The sequence below is a fragment of the Bufo bufo genome, chromosome 11 (assembly GCF_905171765.1).
Source record: "Bufo bufo chromosome 11, aBufBuf1.1, whole genome shotgun sequence".
Classification (NCBI taxonomy): Eukaryota; Metazoa; Chordata; class Amphibia; order Anura; family Bufonidae; genus Bufo; species Bufo bufo.
The window spans coordinates 10,862,812-10,888,538 of record NC_053399.1 but is presented as its reverse complement, the minus strand read 5'-3'; the positions used below and the strand labels follow the sequence as shown (position 1 = coordinate 10,888,538).

Sequence of the window (25,727 nt, the reverse complement as noted above, 5' to 3'; positions counted from 1 at the left end):
CGGATCCATTTTCTATTTTGTCAGATTGTGTCAGAGAAAACGGATCTGTCCCCATTGACTTGCATTGGGGGTCATGACGGATGCGTTTTGCTCCGCATCCCAGGACGGAAAGCAAACCGCAGCACGCTGCTCTCCGGTATGAGAACAGAGTGGAATGCATTTTGGAGCGCTGCGTTCTGTTCAGTTACGTTTTGCCCCCATTGACAACCAATGAGGGATCTCAATACCGGAAAAAATTAACGCTAGTGTGAAAGTAGCCTAAGTGCATTACAGCCACTTTCCGGGAACGTCTGCTGAGGGCAGAAAAGTTCACACACTTACAGAGCTTGTCTGGTTCCGAAAACCCATTTCCAGATATTCTTCTAGGATTTCTTGATTTGTAGGGGAGGGTCAGGTCCCTTATCTTTTAGGGCTCGTTAACAAGAACATGTGCTGCCCGTTGCCGTATTGCGGACCGCATTAGCGGATCCGCAATACACGGGCACCGTTCCAGAGATGCGGAACGGAAGCACAGAACGGAACACTACGGAGTGCTTCCTGGGGTTCCATTCCGTGCCTCTGCACCGCAAAAAGATAGAACATGCTCTATCTTTTTGCGGAACGGAGGGATCGCGGACCCATTCAAGTGAGAGGGTCCACGATACCCATGCGGCTGCCCCACGGACGGTGCCCGTGCATTGCGGACCGCAATTTGCAGTCCACAGCACGGGTACGGGCTTCACACGTTCGTGTGAACGAGCCCTTAGCAATATGAGACTGCGGTTACAGAGAGTGCACCTTGCTCTGGAGAACCCCACAGGTCCATGCATCCTATTGATTTTAGCGGGACCCGTGTAATGCTTCATTTCTCCTGTGGTGGCGCTGCAGGGGGACCTGAGCACCTGCTGTCTGGTTTCCCCACATGTTCCATTATGTAGTAGTTTATGATTTAGCTGTATAATAGTAATACCCTGGTAATAAACACTGAATTCTGGGCCCATCCCCTCAGTCTAACGACTCATGCACACGAACGTGCGTGCCCAGTGCACGGGCATCATCTGTGTGCACGGCAGATGTGGACCCATTCACTTCTATTTTTCTGGGTCCGCATCCGTCATATGGAGTGCATAGGGCCGGTGCCTGTATATTATGGACCCGCTATTATCATGCCGTAATACGGGCATGGGGCACACACGTTTGTGTGCATGAGTCCTTACGCCTCATTCACACGTCAGTGATTCAAGGACGTGTTCTCCACGGACAGCACATGTATCCATTCATTGTAATGTGTGCCGCGTTTTAGCACTGTCCGTGTTTTTAGCATGTAAGCATGCTCTATTTTGTCCATTATAGTCTATGGGTCCGTAAAAAACACGGATGCCATCCGTGTTTCATGGACCATTAGGAGGATATGCTATGTAATAAAATCTTTAGCTGTGCAGTGTCCATGAAACATGGTCGACATACGGACAGAAAAAAACGGACACATGGACCAAACATGGATGAATCACAGACACAGACGTATGAATGAGGCTTTAGAAAGTCTGCCCCTTTAAAACTTAAAGTGGTACAACTAATTTATATAAATATACTGTTCTGTACACTGGTGATAGACTCATGTACTCATTTGTTCCCGGAGTGAGGCCTCATGCACATGACTGTACTTTCGGTCCGCACTTTTTTGCAGATCGGATTCGGACCCATTCATCTCAATGGGGCAGAAAAACCGTGTGCTGTCCGCATCCGCGTGTCCATTCCATGGCTCCATCTGTTTTGCGGACAGGTATAGGACATTTCTACAGAAGTTAAAAAAAAAAAAAGAAATGGTGATATGTACTCGGCCGGGATACACGTTTTGCGGATCTGCGATTTGTGGACCGCAAAACTCTTACGGCCGTGTGCATGAGCCAAGCTGTTGGGAGTCTCCAGCTAAAGGACGAGGTGAAGGGGGAGGAGGAGGACTGTTTACATACAACTAGGCAAGGCGGACATCCATAGGGACCTGTAGTCTTGGATGGGTATCCTCTTTCCGGATTGGTTCAGTTTGACAATGTGGCCCCCGACCAGAGAAGGTTGTGCACTCCTGCCTTAACTGATAGGCTGCATTATGTCAGGGCAGGGCGAGTATAACACTTGGAAGAGAGAATAGCTGTGTCATGCTCCACCCCCTCGGGCCCTGCACTAGGCATAACACAGTGTAGCAGTTTTGTCTGGAGTGTCCCTTTAAGCGGCTTCTGATCTGCAAGACAACCAATGAACCACATTGGAAAAAAACATTTTCCATGTGGATTTTGTATTTTTTTCCCTTCCAATGCAGTTTTAATGCTATTTTAACTGCACCATCTGAAACCACCCCAAAAGCACATATCGCACACATGCCCAGCTACAAAACACAACAACAAGCGGTTTTGATGCGGTTTTGATGCATACTTGTTTGGCGACATGGAGCGACCACCAGGATGACGAGATGCAGCTCCAGTGCGACCAAAAAAATGCACCGACATTTGGTTTTGAAATTGTTGATAGCCGTAACATTTTGTTGGCGCAGTTTTCAGAGGCATCACATCCACATGGTCACAGTGAGCATTTAAAGCGCTTCCGATTTGAGTAGAATCAAATTTTTGGGCCGGTTTTTGGACCGAAACAAATTTTAGGAAATTCGATCATCTCTAAAATAGACCTAGCAGCCAGCGATTTGTTCCAATGGCAGCTCCATATGGGATTTTCCCCTTTGGGTCCGGTATGGCTTCAGAGACTGTCCGGGGGCGCTCTGGAGGGCCACAGTCCGATACCCCGCATCGCCAGCCGCTGCTGCCCCGACATATGTATACTATACATCCATCAGTATATAAGCTCCGAGGTTCAGTCCATCCCGACCGTCGTGTCTATGAGTCACTCACATAAAGCAATCCTATAATTACCAGGAAGGAAAATGTACAAGCTCAGCTCCGCTATAATTACCAGGAACCGTGGAGTCAGACCGCTGGATTTTAACCGCTTTGGGCAGTCGGACATTTCCCATGTGCTAACTCATGCAATTTCCTATTATAGTCCAGAAAAAAAAAAAATCCGTACAACGGGATCCTGCTGAGCTGTTCCTGTATGCTAGATGTGGTCGCCGACCTGTGGCTCTCCAACTGTTGCAAAACTACAACTCTCAGCATGCCCGGGTTTTAATGCCCACAAGGGGGTATCCTAGTGGCATAATTTCAGTCAGATTTTTTTGCGGATCGGATGCAGACCCATTCATTTCAATGGGGCCGAAAAAGACGCGGACAGCACACCGTAATGCGTTTTGCGGTCAAGGATAGGACGTTAAAAAATAAATGGCACTCGACGGGAATTTGCGATTTGCGGACCGCAAAACACTTTTGGCCATGTGCATGAGCCCTAATGCAGATATCCTCCATGGCTGCTTTACACCAGATGTTATAGTATCTGCAACCTTCCGCACTCTAGCTGCTGTGAAACTACAACTCCCAACATGCACACTTACTCCACTGTTCTTGTAACTCCTATAGGATTGAAAGGAGGATTCTGGGAGTTGTAGTTTCAGAATGGCTGGGGGGGGGGTTGCTGATCCCCCTTCTGTTCTGACATATTCTCAGATCAGATATTGTAATAATTCCCGTCGCTGGATATTGACTTGTTCAGTAACATGCTGGAACGCGGCGCGCTGCAAACCGGTACGTAACGCGGGCACGCGGCGGGCGCTGTGCACAGAGCTCACTGCTGAGCAAAATGGAGGAAACCCACAGTTTACGGTACTTCTAAAATCTACTGAATGACATCATTTGGCCCCTTGTATCAACCGGAACACACCGCTTGGTAATATTCTGGAAATCTAGACGCGAGTTTGTCGTCTGGCACAAACCACGGTGATATCACAATGTCTATCTAGGGGCTTATAACGCAGGACTGGAAGTCATCCTAATGGATCTTGAGAATATAGGTTGAAAGTGTTAAATGACAGATTCAGCTCTGCTACATCTGTACAGCCAACAATGACACAATGTAAAATCATGATAGACGGTGAATGAAGAAGGGTAAATAGTCACAAGCGTGTGTCATGGTGTTGCACAGACTAATGCACGGTACACATGTTGGAAATCGTGGGTTACTGTAAGGAGTTTGTCATTTGGCACAGCTCATCATGATATCACAAGATGAGCTTACATAGGACTGCAGGTAGCTTTTTGTTCTATGAGAGAATAGGCTCAAAGAGCAAAATGACAGAGCCAGCTCTACTACATCTGTGTATCCTAATATAGCACAGCCTAATGATTTACTATGTGAATGGGGGGGGGGGGGGGGAAAAGATATAAGGCACAAGTCAACACACATGTTTCAGGGGTGCTGGCACCAATGCACTGCCTTGTAATATCCAGGTCTACTCTATGGATGTGGGGTTTGTCATCTGGCACTGCTCAGCCTGAGGTCAGTTGACAGATCCAGCACAACTACATCTGTAATTTAGATTGTGAATACATGCTTCTTATTCCTATTGCTTGTATCAGAGGAGCTCATAGAGGGATGCACACAACACACTGCCTTGCGCTGAGTTTGTCATTTGGCAGAGCTCATCCTTAGATGACAAAGAGTTAAACGACAGATCCAGCTCTGCTACATCTGGGGGCTATAGCACAGTGCACACAACACACCGCCTGCTGCATGCAGAGTTACTGTACAAACAAGGGATGCTTTCATTCACTTACTTGAATCCTGGCTACAAGCTGAGCTGGCTGCATGTCCAGGTCCTGGGATAATCCTGAGTCCAGCCACTGGAGCTTCACACCAAATACAGGAGGAATTGCAGGAAAAAATAAAAAAAAGAAGCTAAAAGTTCAGGTCAGTCGTGTTAGTGAGCCGGAGCCTGTGCCTCCCAGCCCTGCTGCCTGAACCAGTGTGAGCACTGCCACACTCCCCAGATCCTAGTGAAACACCCCTCCCTCCCTCTCCCACATCCTCCCTCCCAGCACTCAGCTCAGCTCTGGAATGAAAGCATTGCTGACTACCTTTTTTTTTTTTTTTTTTTCAACTCTCTTTTTTTTTTGTACTTGCTTTATTGTAAAGTAACACAAACAGCAAAAAATAAATAAATAAAAAAATCATGCAACTTTTGATGCATTTTTAAAAAATAACAATGTATCATTTAAACACCATAGCAACGGTGTGAGGCCTCTTGCACACGACCGTATGGCTTTTTCAGTATTTTGCGGTCCACAAAAAACAGATCCACAAAAAATACGGATGACACCCGTGTGCATTCCGTTCAGCTGGCCCCTGCTAGAACAGTACTATCCTTGTCCGTTATGCGGACAATAATAGGACATGTTCTATCTTTGAACAGGACGGAAAAACGGAAATACGGAAACGGAAGGCATGCGGAGTACTCCCGTTTTTTTTGCAGATCAATTGAAATGAATGGTTCCGTATACGGAAAAAAATTGTTTGTGTGCACTTAGGGCTCATGCACACGAACGTTTTTTGCGTTCAGTATACTTTTTTGTAGTTCAGTATGTGTTACTTATACTGAGCTATTCACTTCAATGGGTCAGCAGAAAAAATTGAAGTGTCTACGTGTGCATTCCGTTTCCGTATTTCCGTTTTTCCGTTCCGTTGGAAGATAGAAAATGTCCTATTATTGCGTAATAAATCACGTTCTGTGGCTCCATTCAAGTCAATGGGTCCGCAAAAAAAACGTAACCCATACGGAATGTACTCCGTATGTCTTCCGCATCCGTTCCGTTTTTGCGGAACCATCTATTGGAAATGTTATGCCCAGCCCAATTTTTTCTATGTAATTACTGTATATGCCATACGGAAAAACGGAACCGGAAACACTCCAAAAACAAAAAATGGAAAAACGGATCCGTTAAAAAAAACGTCCCGCAAAACACTGAAAAAGCCATACGACGTGTGCATGAGCCCTTACAGTTGTTTAGAGGTTTTCTGCTTCAGTTAGGGCCCTTTCACACAAGCGAGTTTTCCCGCGCGGGTGCGATGCGTGAAGTGAACGCATCGCGCCCGCACTGAATCCTGACCCATTCATTTCAATGGGTCTGTGCACATGAGTGTTTTTTTTTTTTCACGCATCAGTTCTGCGTTGCGTGAGAATCGCAGCATGTTCTATATTCTGCGTTTTTCACGCAGCCCTGGCTCCATTGAAGTGAATGGGGCTTCAGTGAAAAACGCATTGTATCCGGATGCAATGCGTTTTTTAACTGATGGTTGCTAGGAGATGTTGTTTGTAAACCTTTAGTTTTTTTCCACACGTTTAAAAAAACGCATCAAAACTGATTGCAAAAGCGGAAAAAACTGAACACAATCGCAGACAAGACTGACTGAACTTGCTTGCAAAATGGTGCGAGTTTCACTGAACGCATCCGGACCTAATCCGTATTGTTTGTGTGAAAAAGGCCTTAAAAAAGTGAATGGAAAAATAAACATGAATCAGCTAAGAAAATGAATACAATTTCGGGATTGAAATGGTTCTCTAGTACAATGGTGTGTATACTTTTGCAACCAATTTTATTATTGTCCCAATGTATCGAAAATAAATGGTTGTGATTGGAAATCTCTTACCGTTTTGGATATACAGCTGCCGATGGCCCTAGACGACAAACATATCCTAGGGGTCATCTACCAACAGTTTTATGCCACTTCTTGTTGTAAAATTGTGGCATGACCCCTTTTTTGCAACTTTGAATGCCCATACCACAAAGGAGTGTCGAGGGAGTGGCGGGGTCGGAGAGGGGGGATAAAAGCGTAAAAGTTGCCAAAAAACTCCACCAGCCAAGGGCCTCGTCATAAACTGGGTGCATCTTCCGGCAATAACGCTGGCGTAAAATGTACAAGAAAGACAGTAAAAAAAAATGACCCTGTGTGTAGTCCAATCCGGGAGTCACAGGGGGTCATTTACGCACATTTTTACGCTAGTTTTTGCAAGCCCCTTTTTTTGCAACTTTTTTTTAAATACTTGTGTGACAATATTTTGTTGCACGGGTGTTTTTACGCCATCCTTGCCACTTGGGAGAGGCGAGGGCTGGGCATAAAAAGAGGGGCAAAAGCTAGTCCAGTCAGGAATGTTATCATCAATCGTCACCATTAATAAACCATAATATAATCAGACAAAGATATAGGAGAATCAAATGTGACCAAAATAGCAAAAACATTAAATAATGTAGCAGAGCTAGTGAGCACAAGCGCCATCAGTACTTTTGCATTAGATTACAAATTCAGCCCTGCTACATCTGCCACAGGTTCAGTTCCAAATCTTGTTCCTGTGACTCGATGTGACAGATTTCAGCTGTGAGTCTGTGACAACCAGACACCCCCCCCCCCCTCCCCCTCAATAGAAATACTTGGATAATTCCATACATGCCTGTAATTCTTATCAGCTACATGGGGGGGAATGTGGCCCTCAGCGCTAGAGCCGATTCCTCCCCTAGTTACTAAGCATCAGTAACTGCAGGAATTGTTCTTAGGGGGGGGGGGGGGGGCTTGTTTGTTAGGGTGTCAGCAGGGGACAGTCTGCTCCTCTTGTGATCTGGGGTCGGTGACTAGAATTCAAGGGAAGTAAAAAATATCTTTGGACCTTGTAAAGGGCCCTTTACACAGGCTGAGAATCCTAAAGATAAATCGCTAACGAGCATTTATAGGAAAGCTCGTTATCTGGCGGTGTAAGGCCTTCCTGCACAGGAACGTATGTGCCCCGTGGCCATGCGGCGGCCCGCAATGCACGAACCCGGACCGTGGGGCAGCCGCAGGACGTGTTCTATCTTTTTGCGGAACTGAAGTACGGGACGAAACCCCACGGAAGCAACTCCCTAGTGCTTCCGTAGGGTTCCGTTCCGCACCGTTCTGCATCTCCGGAGTGAATGGGTCTGCATCCGTGATGCGGAATGCCCACGGAACGGCACCCGTGTATTGCAGATCAGCAAATGCGGTCCGCAATACGGCAACGGGCAGCGCATATTTGTGCGCAGGAGGCCTAAATGTACCGCCGATTACCAGATGAACGAACGAAACGCGGGGTAATCTGATTGTTGATTGCCCGCAGCAGATTGTGCTGTGTAAACGCGATCTGCTGCCGGCAAACAACGAGTCAGTACGGGGAAGAGCGATGGCATTCGCGATCACTGCTCCCCATACTCTGGAGGAGATGGCTGCATGTAAATGTAGCAGTCTCCTCCACTGACGAGCAGGAGATTGTTAGGAAGCGACGCTTTCTTCCCGACAACCTGCTGCTGTATCCCGACAACCTGCTGTGTAAAGAGACCTTCAGCCTGTAAATAGATCAGGCATGGCCAACCTGCGGCTCTCCAGCTGTTGTAAACCTACAACTCCCACCATGCCCTGCTGTAGGCTCATAGCTGTAGACAGTCTGGGCATGCTGGGAGTTGTTGTTTTGCAACAGCTGGTTGGCCATCCCTGAAATAGAAGATCTAAAAATTAGATTCCTCAATGGTTGATACCTTTTGATAGCTAACTGAAAAAATGATGACAAAATTGCAAGCTTTTGAGACTACCCAGGTCTCCTGGTAACATGCCTGAGGAAGATGCCCGAGTTTTCTTGAAAGCTGGCAACTTTGTCATCATCATTTCAGTTAGCCATTAAAAGTGATTATTTTTATATCTTAGGTCTCTTTCACACGAGCGTCGCTGGAAACCCGCGAGTGCGCATGCAATTTCAGTCAGTTTTGTCTGCGATTGCGTTGTTTAGTTTTTTCCCCGCGAGTGCAAAGCGTTTTAATGCGTTTTGCACGCGCGTGATAAAAAACTGAATGTGGTACCCAGACCCGAACCCAGACTTCTTCACTGGTTTGATATTCTGTTGATTTTATTATTTTCCCTTCTAACATGGTTATAATGGAAAATAATCGCATTCTTAATACAGAATGCTAAGTAAAATGTTCATTGAGGGGTTAAAAAATGAATAAATAAATAAACTCACCTCATCCACTTGATCGCGCAGCCGGCATCGTCTTCATTATTCTTCCAGCAGGACCTGCAAAAGGACCTGCTCTGATGTCATCCTGCTCACCACGTGTTGAGCGCGATGATGTCAGCGCAGGTCCTTTTGCAGATCCGGCAAGAAGAAGAAAGAAGACGATAACGGCTGCGCGATCAAGTGGATGAGGTAATTTTTTTTAATTTTTTTTTTAACCCTCAATGGACATTTTACTAAGCATTCTGTATTAAGAATGCTATTAATTTTCCATTATAGCCATGTTAGAAGGGAAAATAATACAGTAAATGGACTTTAATGGGGTCTCGGGGCTCATCTCATCATCTCCTTAGCAACCATTCGTGAAAAACGCATTGCATCAGCACTCGCTTCCGGATGCAATGCGTTTTTCACTGAAGCCCCATTCACTTCTATGGGGCCAGGGCTGCGTGAAAAACACAGAATATAGAACATGCTGCGATTTACAAGTGATGCGTGAAAAACGTCGCTCATGTACACAGCCCCATTGAAATGAATGGGTCAGAATTCAGTGCGTGTGCAATGCGTGAAAATTCATGTGTGAAAAACGGAAATGTGAAAGATGCCTTCGTTTTTCGGTCAGTGAATAAGAACACTCTTGTTAAGGGTTTGCTCACACGAGCGTTGCCCCGCATACGGACACCGGCCATGTGCATTCCGCATCACGGATGCAGACCCATTCACTTGATATCCGGAGATGCGGTGCGGAACAGAACGGAACCCTACAGAAGCACTACGGAGTGCTTCCTGGGTTCCATTCAGTGCCTCCGCACCACAAAAAGATAGAACTATGTGCATGCAGCAGCCCCACGGCCGTTACCCGTGCATTGCGGACCGCAATAGTCTGTTCTGCCCTCAGCTGAGCCGTGGATACCATTGTGTCCAGTCTAGACAATACTCTATGACAGGGATCAGCAACCTCCGGCACTTCAGCCGTTCTGAAACTACAACTCCCGGAATCCTCCTTTCACTGCTTTGGGTGTTGCAAGAACAGTGCAATAAGGGTGCATGATGGGAGTTGTAGTTTCACAGCAGCTGGAGTGCCGATGGTTGCTGATCCCTTCTCTATTAGCGAAACAGGTCGGCAGCAGCTGCACAGGTCTCTCTGGTAGTTTGCAACAATGTATCAGTCTGGAGTTCAGGCTGTAGCTCCCAGATCATTGTCTGGACTGGATACTTCTGACAGCGGAACTAGCAATGAAGGGCTTTGCTCATTTACGCACAGAAAATACACATTTTGAAAATGACGAGGAAAAGAAACTTAGTGGGAAATTTTAAAACTGGCTTAGTTGCCCATAGCAACCAATCGGATTCCATATTTGGTTGCTATGGGCAACTAAACCAGTTTTCCCTTCCATCAGTTTTGATACATCTCCCCCATAACGTTGTAGGAAGTTGTACAGTTTCCTATTTATACAGGGATTAAGCTTTATTTACCTAATCTTGGCAAACCCATTATGACTGAATCACAGGCAGGGGCGTAACCACCATAGCGGAAGACCATGCAACTGCTATGGGGCCCAGTTGGGATCATCCGTTCCCTTTCGTCCTAACCAGCAGCACAAGTGGGGTATTTGCCCCTGTGAAGCTGGTCAGGACAGGCGGAATTTTTAATGAACACAAAAATTTCTGCCTAAGTATCCTAATTAATCAATTAAGCCTCTACCCCATATAACCCGGCCCCTAACTGGACAGGGTTGCTTTTTTATTGTCCTGTGGACTCCAGGACAGGCTTGACTCCTTTCTGGAGTCTCCCATTGTTATCCATAGTGTTATTATATGGTTATTATAATCTTTAATTCTGCCTTTTTTGTTTTTTCTAGGTATCCTGGACCTGCCCTCTCCTACCTCTGTGGGAGCGTGCCTCCGGTGGATCACTTCGGAGCCCATCTGTGTGTATCAGATGCAGGGGGGTGATGGCGGCGGTTTGGCTCCTGCCTCTCACCTCATGTGCCGCTGAAGCGGTCGCTTCGCTCCTCCGGCGTCTCGCGAGTACCGGAAGTGCGTCATTGTCCGCGGCTCCGACCTCCAGCGCTGTGCTCAGCGCTTCCCCTGTTAAAAATACATCTTAAGTTCGTGCCTCAGTTTTGCTGGGGCACCTAACGGGGGAATTAGGAAGGTTATGTTATATTTATTAAAATTGTACCTTTTGACCGGGAATCCACCCCCTGGGTGGGGGAGGGATTACAATCTCCTCCCCCTTGCTCTATTTAAGGCACCTGTGTGAGGCAGGTCAATGTTGCTCTCAGTTTTCTGAGCTCAACTGACTTCCTTGAAGTCACCTTGCTTTCTTCTAAGATGTCATCGCCACCTCACGGTAAGGTACTGCTCTCCCTTTTTGTACCATTTTGGGTCCAAATTCTTATTCTGTTGTCTGTGTTTTAGGCAAATCTGCCCAGAAGCAGAAACATCTCGCCTGCTCCAGCTGCAGCACCCCATTGCCGGATTCGTACGAATTCCACCGATGCCCAGGCTGCCGTCCCAGACCAGCAGACCCAGAACCAACGGTGGTGGATATGTTTTCATGGATGAAACAGTTCATGGATACGTCCATTGCCGAGATCAAGGGAGCAGTCTCTAGCAAGAGGCCCAGACAGGCTTCTCCGGCTCCTGTACCTATGTCTGAAGACATCGTCTCCATTGAGGATAATTCTTCCTCTGAGGAAGAGAGTTCGGCCTTCCTTTTTCCGGCCGAAAAAACTCAAAGACTGTTACGCTCCATCAGGTCGAGGGACCATGCTGTTGAGCAAGGGGAAGCTCCACAGTCCACCTCTAGGGGGCCAAGGGCCTTTAAAGTGGACGAGTCTTTAAAGAAGTTAATGGCGACCGAGTGGAAACACCCGGAGAAGGGGCCAGTATTAACAAAAAGATTTAAACTAATGTTCCCTCTACAGGATGCGGATTCCTTAGTTTGGGTTCCACCTCCAAAGGTGGATATGGCCATATCAAAGCTCTCTAGAAGGACTCTAGTCCCCTCAGACGACGGCATCAACCTAAAGGATCCCCTAGACAGACGAGCAGAGTGCACGCTTAGACGCAACTACTCGGCTGCCTCCGCCTCTGCCTCGGTTGCTATAGCGTGCTCTGAGGTATCAGAGTTCATCCGTGCACGCACTCTCAGAATCCAATCAGACTTGGATTCTGGGGTTGGCCGGGACGACATCCTGGACCAATTTAAAACTCTCCTACTGGGCATTGATTTCCTATCAGATTCCTCCCAACAGCAATTAAAATTAGCGGCCAAGTCTATGGCGCTCTCCTCAGCCAGCAGGCGCCCACTCTGGCTAAAACCATGGGCGGCGGACAACACGTCCAAATTTAACCTTTGCTCCCTTCCTTATGAACCGGGTAGATTGTTCGGTTCTGAGTTAGATTCTCTCATGGAGAACCTAGCAGACAAAAAAGGTAAATCCCTCCCCCAGCAGTCCTTTCGGGGTCGAGGAAGAGGTAGAGGAGGAGGAAGATTTCAAGGGGGAGATAGAACCCAGAGGCGTTCTGAAGGTAGTAAGAGAGGTAGGGGTCGCGGTCGTGGGAACCGCAGGGCTGACCTATGACTCTCTACAGCCCGTCAATTCCCCTTCCCCACCCCCCGGGGTCCCAGAAGAAGGGCCAGTTTTCAGTCCCCCAGTCGGTGGACGTTTGAGGCTATTCAAAAATTTTTGGATGCAAAAAATTCCAGACCCTTGGGTGCTACAAGTGATAGCATCAGGGTACACAATAGATTTAATTTCCCTTCCTCGGGACAAGTTCGTCCTAACAAGGACTTTAGCACCCGACAAACAATTAATCCTGGAAGACTCGGTTCTCCAGTATATACAGAAAGGAGCATTAGAGGAGGTTCCTCCTCGCGAGTGGCGGCAGGGGGTTTATTCCCCCATTTTTCTGGTACCAAAACCATCAGGAGACTGGCGGATGATCATCGATTTACGTTACCTAAATCGTTTCATCAGGAAGAAGCGTTTCCGGATGGAAACCATCCGCTCTGTAATAAACATCCTGAACCCAGGAGATGTGATGGTAACTATAGACCTGAAGGATGCCTACCTTCATGTTCCCATCTGCCCAGCACACAGGAAATATCTCAGAGTTGCTGTGGCCTTGCAAGGGGTAGTGAAGCACTACCAGTTTGCTGTATTGCCCTTCGGCATATCCTCAGCTCCGCACACCTTCACAAAGGTAGTGGCTCCTGTGGTCGCCCATTTAAGACTTCTTGGGCTAGAGGTCGTACCGTACTTGGACGATTGGCTTTTAAAAGCCGCAAACGCAGACGTCCTGCAGAGTCAGCTTCAACAAGCTCTCCAGATTCTCCACGGTCTGGGTTGGTTGATAAATTGGGACAAGTCGCACTTAGTCCCCTCAACCACGAGAACGTTCTTGGGGTTTGTGATCGATTCACAACTGATGACCCTGTACCTGTCCCCACAGAGGAGGGACAGAGTAATAAAAGCCGCACAGTCTCTTATACCGCCCAAACGAGTCTCCATAAGGGTTCTTATGAGGATGTTAGGCCACATGTCAGCATCTGCAGAGGCAGTTCCTTGGGCCTTATGGCACTTTCGCCCTCTTCAGGAGGAGGTCTTAGCAGCTTGGAGTCGCAAGCCCAAAGACCTAGACAGAATGCACTCCCTGTCAAGTGGTGGAAGAACCTAAAAGATGGGAGGTCTCTGATCCAACCTCGTTGGGTCACGTTGACCACGGACGCTTCACTGCTGGGCTGGGGGGCCCATCTGGAGGACAACCCAGTACGAGGTACTTGGAATCCCCAGGAGAAAATCCTCTCATCCAATTGGAGAGAGCTGAGAGCGGTCAAACTAGCCCTCCTTCATTTTGCTCCTCTCATTCGCAGTCAGGCGGTGAGAGTCCGGACAGACAACACAACCGTGGTCGCTTACCTGAACAGACAGGGAGGGACGAAATCCCAGACCCTCCTGAGGGAGGTGGGTTCTATTCTCTCTTGGGCAGAGGTCAACCTGTCCCACCTAATGGCAGTCCATATCAAAGGGGATCTCAATGTGGTCGCAGATCGCCTGAGTCGGGGTCTACCAGTTCCAGGGGAGTGGTCCCTGAACAAGAGTATCTTCTCCACGATTGTCCAGCGGTGGGGCACCCCGGAAATCGACCTGATGGCTACCCGATTGAATGCCAAGGTGAGCAAGTTCTGTTCCCTTTACAGGGAGGACAACCCAGTAGCAATAGACGCTCTGTCCATAACTTGGAGGTTCAGGCTGGCATACATCTTCCCTCCAATTTCCATGATACCAAGGGTATTGATGAAGATCAAGCAAGACCAGACCTCGGTGATCGCCATCATGCCATTCTGGCCAAAGAGGTCTTGGTTCACCCAGCTCATGCAGATGAGTCAGGGCAATTATTGGAGACTTCCCCTAATACAGGACCTTGTGTATCAGGACACAGGTCCCTGTCTAGATCTGAGGAGGCTCAATCTGACAGCCTGGAGATTGACAGGTCCCTTCTAGAAGCTAGAGGGTTATCTGTGGAGGTCCTGAGAACAATTTCTCACTCCAGAGCGGAATCTACAAGCAAGAAGTATTCTAGAATCTACAGAATATTCCTGCAATGGTGTAATGTCAGAGAGGTAGTTGCCTCAGACCCTCCTCTCTCCGCTATTCTACAATTCCTCCAGGATGGTCTAGACAAGGGTCTAAGCCCATCTACACTCAGAGCTCACGTCTCTGCCTTATCGGCATGCCTTAGCAGACCGATTTCTCAGGACCCCCTAATCAAAAGGTTCCTGAAGGGAGCCGAGAGGCTTAAACCCAGAATCCTGAGACCAGTCCCACAGTGGGACTTAACAGTGGTTCTAAAAGGGTTATGTGTTTCCCCCTTTGAGCCTTTGAATGAGGTAGACTTGAGGTTCCTATCCCTAAAGATCACCTTCTTACTAGCTATCACATCAGCTAAGAGAGTTGGGGAACTTCAGGCTCTGGGGGCTTCTGAGCCCTATTTAAAATTCCTTCAGGACAAGGTCCTGTTAAGGTTTTTGCCAACCTTTTTACCAAAGGTTCCTACTTTCTCTAATATTAATCAGACGATATGTCTGCCCACTTTTTCACCGGCTGCGACTTCTCCCGAGGAGGAAAAGCTCCGTACATTGGACATCTCAAGAGGTCTTAGGATATATTTGGACAGAACAAGTGAATTCAGAAGGTCGGAAAACCTCCTTCTGACCTATTCAGGGAAGAACAGGGGTCTGAAAGCCTCCAAACCCACTCTGAGCAGGTGGATTAAAGAAGCAATCCGTCTGGCCTTTCTGTCCCAAGATTTGACACCTCCTTCTTTTGTCTCCGCCCATTCTACCAGGGCTGTATCCACCTCTTATGCAGAGAAGAAACTGATCCCCCTGGATCAGATTTGTGCAGCCGCTTCTTGGAGTTCTCTGAACACCTTCATCTCGCATTATCGTCTAGAGGCTAGACAGGCGGAGGGAATGGCCTTTGGACAATCCGTTTTAAGTGCCGCCCTCTCCTGAGAGGGGAGTAGGGAGCCCTCCCAATTTGGGTGAGGTTTCTTGCTACTTCCCCACTTGTGCTGCTGGTTAGGACGAAAGGGAAGCGTCAATTTTGACGTAAATTTGTTTTCCCTTAGTCCTAACAGCAGCACACAAATTTCCCTCCCCTTGTGTGATTATTATCATTTACTTGTTATAAAGCAACCCTGTCCAGTTAGGGGCCGGGTTATATGGGGTAGAGGCTTAATTGATTAATTAGGATACTTAGGCAGAAATTTTTGTGTTCATTAAAAATTCCGCCTGTCCTGACCAGCTTCACAGGGGCAAATACCCCACTTGTGCTGCTGTTAGGACTAAGGGAAAACAAATTTACGTCAAAATTGACGCTTCTTCTACTGGTGGTGAAAACTTTGTCAGGACTCTACAAGGAACAACTGTTAGCAAATGAGGCAGTGGAAAAATGGCCCAAGGGTCATCGAAAAGGGTTTAGGCAGAAACCCTTCTGTCCTGTGTGTAAAGGGGGGGTCTGGTTAGATCCTTGCTATGGGGCCCTTACTTCTCTATGTACGCCACTGATCACAGGCCGTGAACTCCCAGAATAGACTCCTCCTCTTTTCAGGCGGGCCCCATGATGACTCCAGCCGTGGCCACACAGGAGATAACAGCATCAAGGAGGCTCACCCAGGATTTAACATATGCTGCGCTCATTTATATAGGGCTCACCCTCATCTTGAGGCTTAGAACCGTAAGTACTGTAGTGACTCCTTTCATCACACGCCTCTAAACTAATACAGTCCCTACTAGATCTCATTTTGATAAAGGGTGAGAACCTATAGGCCACCTGGACACATTGCAGGTTACGTGCAGAAGGAGATTTGCTAAATATCAGGTACACTTTTCCATGCAGTAATTTATCTGCTGTGCAGATTTTGAAATCCACAGCATCTAAATTACAGATTTTTAATGCAGAGAATAATAGGACATGTGGACACAGAATGCACACAGAGTAATTTCATTTTTTATTTTTTTGGCAGCCCCATTAAAGTGAACGGTTCCGCATATGGGCTGCAAAAAACCCTATAATGGACATGGGAAAAAATAAAAATAAATATGTTCGTGTGCATGAGCCATTACATGTGGGTTTTCCATGCAAAAAAAACAAAACAAAAAAAGGAGCAAAGTAAAGTATCAGCAAACTGAATGAGAGTTGACAAATGTCATGTACACTTTGCCTTTTTCTTCTGCGCAGAAACTTACCTGCTTTGTGGATTTTAACAATTTGCAATTTTTTTTTTGCGATTCCACATGTTATGTAGAGTATATTTCCCATACTCTTCAAAGGGGTTGTTAAACAGAAGACCCACATAAAAACTGCAATAAAGAGTGCAGTTTTGGTACAGATTTCTTGTGGATTTGCAGATATTTGCACCATGTGCAGGGACCCTTAGTGCAGATTTCACCCTTTGCAATGCAAGGAGTGACATTAGGGGCAAATCCGCGTCAAAATCTGCAAGTAACACGTGGAGTTTGGTACGGAGGCGCAGAGAAATCTGCATGATCTGTGCTTAAAGGGGTGCAGGCAATCTAAACTGATAACCGATCCTCAGGATACGTAATCAATATCTGATTGGCAGGGGTCAGCTGCTTGAAGAGGAGGTGGCGCTCCATGTTCATTGGCCTATGCTTTGTCCCCCCTCAAATCATGTCAGAAGCGCAGTGTAATTAAAAGTACTCCCTTCATTCACTTGTAATTACACTGACACAGCTGTAGGCAGACGACGCTCTACCCTGAGGGCTCATTCAGACGACCGTATCCATTTTGCGGAATGTCAATAATAGAAGAGAATAGGTCAGCAATACAGACGGCCTGCACGTCCCCTTCAAAGTCTGAAAGCCACACCTGTGTCTAGGCAGCTTTATAGAGAAGTGGTCTCCAAGTGCAGGTGGTCCGCTGTGTGCTGGTGAAAGGGGGCTCATTTTCATCTTTACTAAGGGTCTGCCACCCGGTCACTCCTTTCAACTCATTTGGTGAAAATACTGTAGTATGTTCTCACATTTCTCAAAATGTTCACATTTTCCGTAAGACTTTTAAGCCTCATTACACTAAGAAGATAAAAGGTCTTTTCGCAGCTGGAAGAGGTAGTAATTAATATGAACGGGTAATTACCTGTGTTGTGGCAGGTGGTTTGTGAGAAGTGCTGACCGCCCAAGAAACAAATGACAGTGCAGCACTTGATGAGCATCTCGCTTAGCAACCAATCAGACTCCACCTTTCATTTTCAAGGGTGGGCTCTGAAAAATGAAAGGTGGGATCTGATTGGTTGCCATGGGTAACTAAACCAGTTTTCCTTTACACCAGTTAGATAAATCTTCCACGCTGTTTTCAGAGAGGACAATTCTGGAGACTCTGGGTAGATTTATCAAAATTGGTGTAAAGTTAAAAAAAACTGGTTTAGTTGCCCATGGCAACCAATCAGATTGCACCTTTCATTTTTCAGAGCTCCTTTAGAAAGTGAAAGGTGGAATCTGATTGGTTGCTCTGGGCAACTAAGGCGACTTTCACATTTAATTTTTGAGATCGGTCATAGGATCTCAATAGAGGAGGAAAACGCTTCAGTTTTGTCCCCATTCATTGTCAATAGGGACAAAACTGAACTGAAGGGAACGGAGCGCACCAGAATGCATTCAGTTCCGTTTCATTGCTTTACCATGATGCACACAAAAGCGTTGCAAGCAGCGTTTTTGAGTGCGTCCTGGGATGCGGAGCAAGACGGATCCATCATGACTCACAATGTAAGTCAATGGGGACGGATCAGTTTTCTCTGACACAAAAGAAAACGGATCCGTCCCCCATTGACTTACAATGGTTTTAGAGATGGCTGCTGTAGAGATAATACAACCGGATCCATGCATAACGGATGCAGGTTGTATTATCATATCAGAAGCGTTTTTGCTGATCCATGACGGATCCAGCAAAAACGCAGATGTGAAAGTAACCTAAGCCGGGTTTTCCTTTACACCAGTTTGATAAATCTCCCCCAGTATGTTGCTCTTTCCTCAGAAATCTACCAGGTCCCTGTGTATGTGTATAGGAGCTTCCCAATCTGTTTTACCTTGAGGACCACAAGCAGATATGCTAGGAGGGGTTAGGCATATAGCAGACCGTTGGTCTTCCATTTTGATCCTTTTGCTCCATCCATGGATAAGCGGTGTCAAATGTACCCTGAGACCTGGTGTCTTACACACGCAGGTGAATGGAGCTAGTGTTGATGCCACCCTAAGGTCTGAGCCCGTGGCGCTATCTGACAGACTGTTCAGACCTGAGCGTTTTACAGCGCTGTAAAACGCTCAACAAGGAGAAAACAATGCTTCCCTATCGGCATGGTTCTCACCTGAGCGTTTTACAGCGCGTACGATCGCGCTGTAAAACGCCCGACGCCCCAAGAAGTTCAGGAGCTTCTTTGGGGCGTAGTGTCGTGCGTTCCCGTACATAGACTTCTGGGAACGCGCAACAATGGGCGTTCGCTTGTCTCCACGGCGCGAATGTAAACGCCCGTACAATCGCGCATACAGAGCGTACGTTCAGTACTCTCTGGTGTGAACCCAGCGTAATGGACCAACCGTCGACCTCTGATTCGTAGATCAGAAGACTTTTTTTAATGGTTTCATGTAAAGTAAAATGTAAAAGTAAAATCGGATAATGAAGACTTCTGCCACTTTCTAATATGTTTTGTGTTTCCCTTCCTCACCATCTAAGATTCCTGCTTGCTGTCAGTAAATGAAAACCAGAAGCTGAAAACCTGATGTAGTTGTTGTCACAGCTGAGGGTGCAGCACAGCTGTATACAGTCTAGATAATCTTCTGAGCTTAGATATTTTGCGTCCGTGTCTGAACCACCCTTTTTTACGGATTGCACACAGACTTGTTCATTTCTATGGGTCTGCAACAAAAAACAGAAAGCACGCAGCTGTCTGCATCTGTATGTCCATTGCACAAATTATAGAACATGTCCTAGTCTTGTCTGTATTGCAGACAAGAATAGTCATTTCTAGTAAAGGCGTAAAAAAAAATTGCATATTTGTGCTCATGCACATGACTGTAAATATTTGCAGTCTGCAAAACACGGATCCGCAAAAAAAAACCACAGATGACATCTGTGTGATGTCCGTGTTGCATCTCTTTATTCTTTTTTTCAGATCCCTTGTAACAATACCTGTCCTTGTCTGAAATATAGACAAGAATAGGATATGTTCTATATATTTTTTTTGCAGAACGGACATACGGACACGGAATGCACACGGAGTCATTTCCATTTTTTTTCAAGCCCCATTGAAATGAATGCTTCCACATGCAGACCTTAAAACAACGGAACGGAAATGGAAGACAAATATGTTTGTGTGCATGAGCCCTTTCACAGGAAGGTGTCTGTATTTTGCTGAGCCGTGATTTGTGGACTGCTATACAGACATGGTCCTGTGCATGAGGCCTTACACATCTTACCTACACTGATACACTGTAACAAACATGAGCATGGATAGAGATTTCTGCTGATGTATTTAGCTTCCAGAGGACTGTCAAGACTAGATACAATTGTTGCAAACCCTCAGGTGTGACAGGTAGCAGGTCTGTATAGGATTTTGGCTTCTGGATGTAAACAAGCATGATCTGACAGCAAGCAGAGTGAACACCTGAAACCGAACTTTTCACAGAATAAACGTCCATCATTCCTCCTCCATGAATGTGGGGAGTACACAGGGCTGATCACAACAAGTTTACGTTGATCATTTCACATGTGGTTGGTTTCCCGGTGTTTGCGGCCCGAGCTCCACACACAGGAATGTGCTGCCCATCTAATCTCTGTTTAGCTTGGATAGATGAAAGTTATGTACAGTGTTTGCCAAGTCATATTGTCCCTGAAGGGAAGAGTCTCACCCGCTGCATCGGTACCAACTACTTTGTGTAGACGGGTTTTGTGATTTAAAAGACAGCTCCAATGACCTTATTAACACAACCTGGACTCACGTTTTTATGAGCAGCTATGTGGGTAGCAGTATTGTATCTACACAAGTACTAATCTTGTATCTACATAGGTACCGGGTTGTATCTACATTTGTAGCAATCTTGTATCTACACACGACCCTTGTGTGTTTAGCGGTCCGCAAAATGCGGATCCGCAAAACACGGATGGTGTCCAAGTGCGTTCCGCAATTTGCGGAACGGCACGGACAGCCATTATTATAACTGCCTATTCTTGTCCGCAAAACGGACAAGAATAGGACAGTTTATATATTTTTTGCGGACCACGGAACGGAGTGCTGTCCGCATCTTTTGCAGCCCCATTGAAGTGAATAGGTCCGCATCCAAGCCGCAAAAACTGCGGCCTCGGATGCAGACCAAAACAACGGTCGTGTGCATGTAGCCTTACTGAAAGATTATCGGTAGTCACCACCAAATCCACTTTTCTAAATCAGTAATCTGCCACTCTTTAGCAATGTAAATTCTCTACAAAGACTGCAGTAATAAACAGAGAGAAATATTTAGGGCGCCTTCACACGTTGCCGAAGTTCCCACAACTTAAAATCAGTTCCATTTACCTGGATGGAGCTTTCAGAAATCCATGCGCTCGCTGCTCCACTGAAATGAATGGAACACATTTTTAATCGCTGAAAATTCTGCAACAACATCTGCAGCGTGTAAAGGCGCCCACTTGATTCCGGATGCAATGCGTTTTTCACTTAAGCCCCATTCACTTATATGGGGCCAGGGCTGCGTGAAAATAGAACATGCTGCGATTTTCACGCAACGCACAAGTGATGCGTGAAAAACAACGCTCATGTACACAGACCCATTGAAATTAATGGGTCAGGATTCGGTGCGGAATCGCACGCATTGCACCCACTCGGAAAACTTGCTCATGTGAAAGGGGCCTAAGGCACTCCCACTGAATCCTGACTTATTCATTTTAATGGGTCTATGTACATGAGCGTTGTTTTTCACGCATCAGTTCTGCGTTGCATGAAAATTGCAGCATGTTCTATATTCTGCGATTTTGCACGCAGCCCTGGCCCCATAGAAGTGAATGGGGCTGCGTGAAAAACGCATTGCATCTTCCATTTTTAAATCGTCTCTCCTTTCGCTGCTATGAAAGTTGGGAACATAGCCAAGCAAGCACGATCTGCTATTTATGAAAGTCCCATAGTGGTGAATGCGCGGCGTGCTCTCCTTCTCTACGGAGGCTCTGTTCTGGAGACACAAGCAGGAGCCACACGTATCAGCCATTGATGACATATCCAAATCCTCTCCTAATGTCTGAGGTGGAAATACCCCTTTAAATTACAATTATAACCAACCTTGTGCCATTCATACTAATGGTGTCGTCTTATGTGATTAGATTCCTAGGATGCTGGGGGTTTGGGTCAGTGGACCTGTGGCGAGGACAGTATGGGCAATGTGCCCATAATATGCTTGTGGGAAATATCGGGCCCTCTTGGGCACCAAGGCCTGGATGCAACTGATACCTCCGCACCCCTATGGCGATGGCACTGCGTATAGATTCCACTACACAACCTATGTGTCACTTTTCCGCACATAATCACCACAAGACCGTATTTATGTTCTTGCGCCATTCATTCAATTCTGAATGCCCGTGGGTGAATTTTTGGCACCAGAAGCTGCTATTTAAGTCTTGGCTCATTTACATAAATCCAGCCGTACTCGCTTTACCACCCATGCAATTCAAGGGAAAAAATTGAATAAAAATGGGCCCTTTGTTTCATGGTTTACAGAGGTCAAATACCATCCCTAAATAACCTGCCATGGGATTTTCCACTGTCTCCATCCGTACAGCCATAAGCTGTCTTCACGTTCTCTGTGCCCGCAGTGGGTGGTGGTAATCTTTTACAACTGTTATAAGGCCTCCTTTATCAATACAGGCCTTGTTTCCCATAGCAACCAATCACAGCTCAGCTTACATTTCTGAAACTGCTCTGGAAAAATGAAAGCTGTGCTGTGATTGGTTGCTATGGGCGACAAGGCCTGTGTGTTTGGTCAGAGACATGAGGCCTAGTTATCTGTGGTGGGCATGACTGAGATATTGCACACTGAGCAATTCAGCTGCATACCCCCCTATCTTCACAGGGGACTGGCCCACAAATACACCCACTTTGGGGGCCCATTTGTATAGGGACTACCCCCTTTGGGGTCTGCATGTTGTGCTCTTCTGGCCACCAAATCTGACCAAACTGCTAAGAGAAAAACTTTTTTAAAATATGATAGGAATACCGAAATCTCGCGCAACGAGATGAAGTTTTCCTACATGGAACACATGCATGCATACATACCGTTGCCCAGCCGTGCCCGTATTGTGGTCCGCAATCTGGAAGGTCCGCGGGGTTTCTCTCCATGCCTCCACACCTCAAAAAAAAATAGAACACGTTCTATTTTTTTGCGGTGCGGACGAATCACTCACCCATTCAAGTTCAATGGGTCTGGATCCGTCTGCGGAATCCGCATGGCTGTTGCCCTTGCATTGGGGAACGCAAATTGCGGTCCTCAATGCACAGAGCGGCCGTGTGCATGAGCCCTTATCTGTACTAACCTAGTAGGTTGCTAGGAGAGGGGTGACAAACCATCGGTCGGCCATATTGATAGTCAGCCAACTTTCCATGAAACAGAAAAGGCTGAATTTTTAACAACGGAAGTGATAAATTTATGGGCAAAGGGGCAAAAAGCCATGTGCCGCCCCTGCCCTGAAACCGGGTGGTAAGAAAGCATGATTTAACGCCAGTTTGGCTATGGTGCTCCTTTTGCATTATTTATGCCCTGCCTCATTGCAGTGCAAACAGATAAAGACTTCACGTTTAAAAAAAATTAATAAATGAGACTATCTCATTACAAACAGTACCTCTTAAAGGGGAACTCTAAAAAACTGAGAATCCCATGTTTTACTTAGTGCTCCAGAGCACTGTGGCTTGTAGGTGGCACCCTTGTGTCACCAACGTTTGCCATCTGATTCAGCTCTTGTGGTCAGGACATGGAGGGCAGGGGTAGAGGTAATGTCTCTAGTCTTCCCCAGGGTGGCTCCATTATTCCCCCAGTTACAAGAAGGAGGGTAGGGGTAGAGGTAATGTCTCTAGTCTTCCCTAGAGTGGCTCCATTATTCCCCCAGTTACAAGATGGAGGGTAGGGGTAGACGTAATGTATGAAATCCTCCCTGGGGTGCCCCATTATTTCCCAGTTACAAGACAGGTGTGTGCGCTGTGCGGCCTCTGCAGGTTGAACGCTTTTTATGACTGTTTTGTGCGTCCCTGAGCAGAGACAGGGTTTATAGAGGAGCTAAGATGACAGCATTTGTAGAGGTGATCAATTTCGACATCAAAGAACTTGGAGGGTTTGGAACTCATTACAAAAAGGTTGGTTTCTATTTACACCCCCAGGCATACAGCAGAGGACTGATGGTGGATATCACTGTTACTACCTGTGTTATACTCCAGAGCTGTACTCATAATTTTGCAGGATTCAGAGCTAAAAACTGACCAGGATGACCTGCTTGTTCAGTGTCTGCAGAGAGTTTGCTCTTTTTGGAAGAAACTGTCCCTCTGCATTATAGCAATTCAACTAAGCTGGTAGTCTTTTTATTGACAAACTTGCTGACTGTTTCTAGTAACAGCCAGAAGAATAATGAGTGCAGCTCTGGAGTATAATACAGGATGTAACTCAGGATCAGTACAGGATAAGTAATATAATGTATGTACACAGTGACTCCACCAGCAGAATAGTGAGTGCAGCTATGGAGTATAATACAGGATGTAACTCAGGATCAGTACAGGATAAGTAATGTATGTACACAGTGACTGCACCAGCAGAATAGTGAGTGCAGCTATGGAGTATAATACAGGATGTAACTCAGGATCAGTACAGGATAAGTAATGTATGTACACAGTGACTCCACCAGCAGAATAGTGAGTGCAGCTCTGGAGTATAATACAGGATGTAACTCAGGATCAGTACAGGATAAGTAATGTATGTACACAGTGACTCCACCAGCAGAATAGTGAGTGCAGCTCTGGGGTATAATACAGGATGTAACTCAGGATCAGTACAGGATAGGTAATGTATGTACACAGTGTCTTCACCAGCAGAATAGTGAGTGCAGCTCTGGAGTATAATACAGGATTTATCTCAGGATCAGTACAGGATTGTACACAGTGACTGCACCAGCAGAATAGTGAGTGCAGCACTGGAGCATAATACAGGATGTAACTCAGGATCAGTACAGGATAAGTAATGTATGTACACAGTGACTGCACCAGCAGAATAGTGAGTGCAGCACTGGAGCATAATAATATAATGTATTACATGTATACAAAGTGGGTTAACTTCTTACATTCGCTGAAATCAAGCAGTAATGTTATAAATATTGAGGAGTTGATATACAAAGCTTATTAGAAAGTTGCAGAATGCAAGACTGGAGGACCCGGGGAATTGCAATCAGCCGACTGACTCTTCATCCTATGTCTGTGGCCACCATTAGATCTTGGGTCATGCTTGTCTCTGGGCTGTCTCACAAGATGTGTATTTCCTTATCTAATCAGACATAATCCCAGCAGCACCACTTTTCCATCATCCATTATCCAGTTTTCAGGAGCATCTCTATAGGAGATGCAGAGATAGCAGTTGTACCCAGTCCCTGGTGCGTGAGAGGGCCAAAGACCCCTTTATCACATAGGAAGACCCCAGTAGTATAAATGGCACCTGGTAGGAGGGGTGCCTGTTACAGATTTTGCAATGGGTCCCAAGAGCTATAAGATACACCTCTGCCAGCAGCGATTGAATAAATTAAGCAATTGTTAGGCCATTCCTGCAGCTTCATAGGGGAATACAACACCCATCATGCAGAGGTGCGTAAACCTCCCTTATCTGCATCTTGTTCTCAGACCACCGTCTAGCACAGCAGAACTTCTGAAATACAGGAATTTTCCCAGGGCTCACTGTCTGCCATGCTGTGGTAGAAGTGATAACAGTACGCGTTTCTATTCTCGGCTGAAATGTGTGAAATTCAAATCTGACATAACCTATATTATACTTCAGAGCTGCAGTCACAATTCTGCTCGCAGTATCCCCTGCTTGTTCGGTTTCTGCACGGACCTTGACCTGGCGTTTTAAATATTGGGAGGCTTCCGCTTTACGCAAGGCAATGCAATCATCTAAAGTGGAATAAAGCACCATTATCGAAGCCACCATATGGGGCCTAGACTAAAAGGGGCTACACGACTGATAGCATGGGGCGCT

At 46.4% G+C, this 25,727-nt stretch overlaps 1 protein-coding gene across 2 annotated transcripts in view; it reads right to left on the bottom strand.

Annotated features, from left to right (window-relative positions):
- FRMD6 (FERM domain containing 6) overlaps nucleotides 1-25,727 on the bottom strand; it is a 125,491-nt gene that overhangs the window by 42,554 nt on the left and 57,210 nt on the right. The window contains exon 1 of one of the 2 annotated variants that reach the window (XM_040411959.1): nucleotides 4,695-4,902. The exons of the other annotated variant lie outside the window; for it this stretch is intronic. The gene's annotated coding sequence lies outside the window, so the exon portion shown is untranslated. Of the gene's footprint in view, nucleotides 1-4,694; nucleotides 4,903-25,727 lie in introns of those variants that run through there. 2 annotated transcript variants of the gene reach the window in all.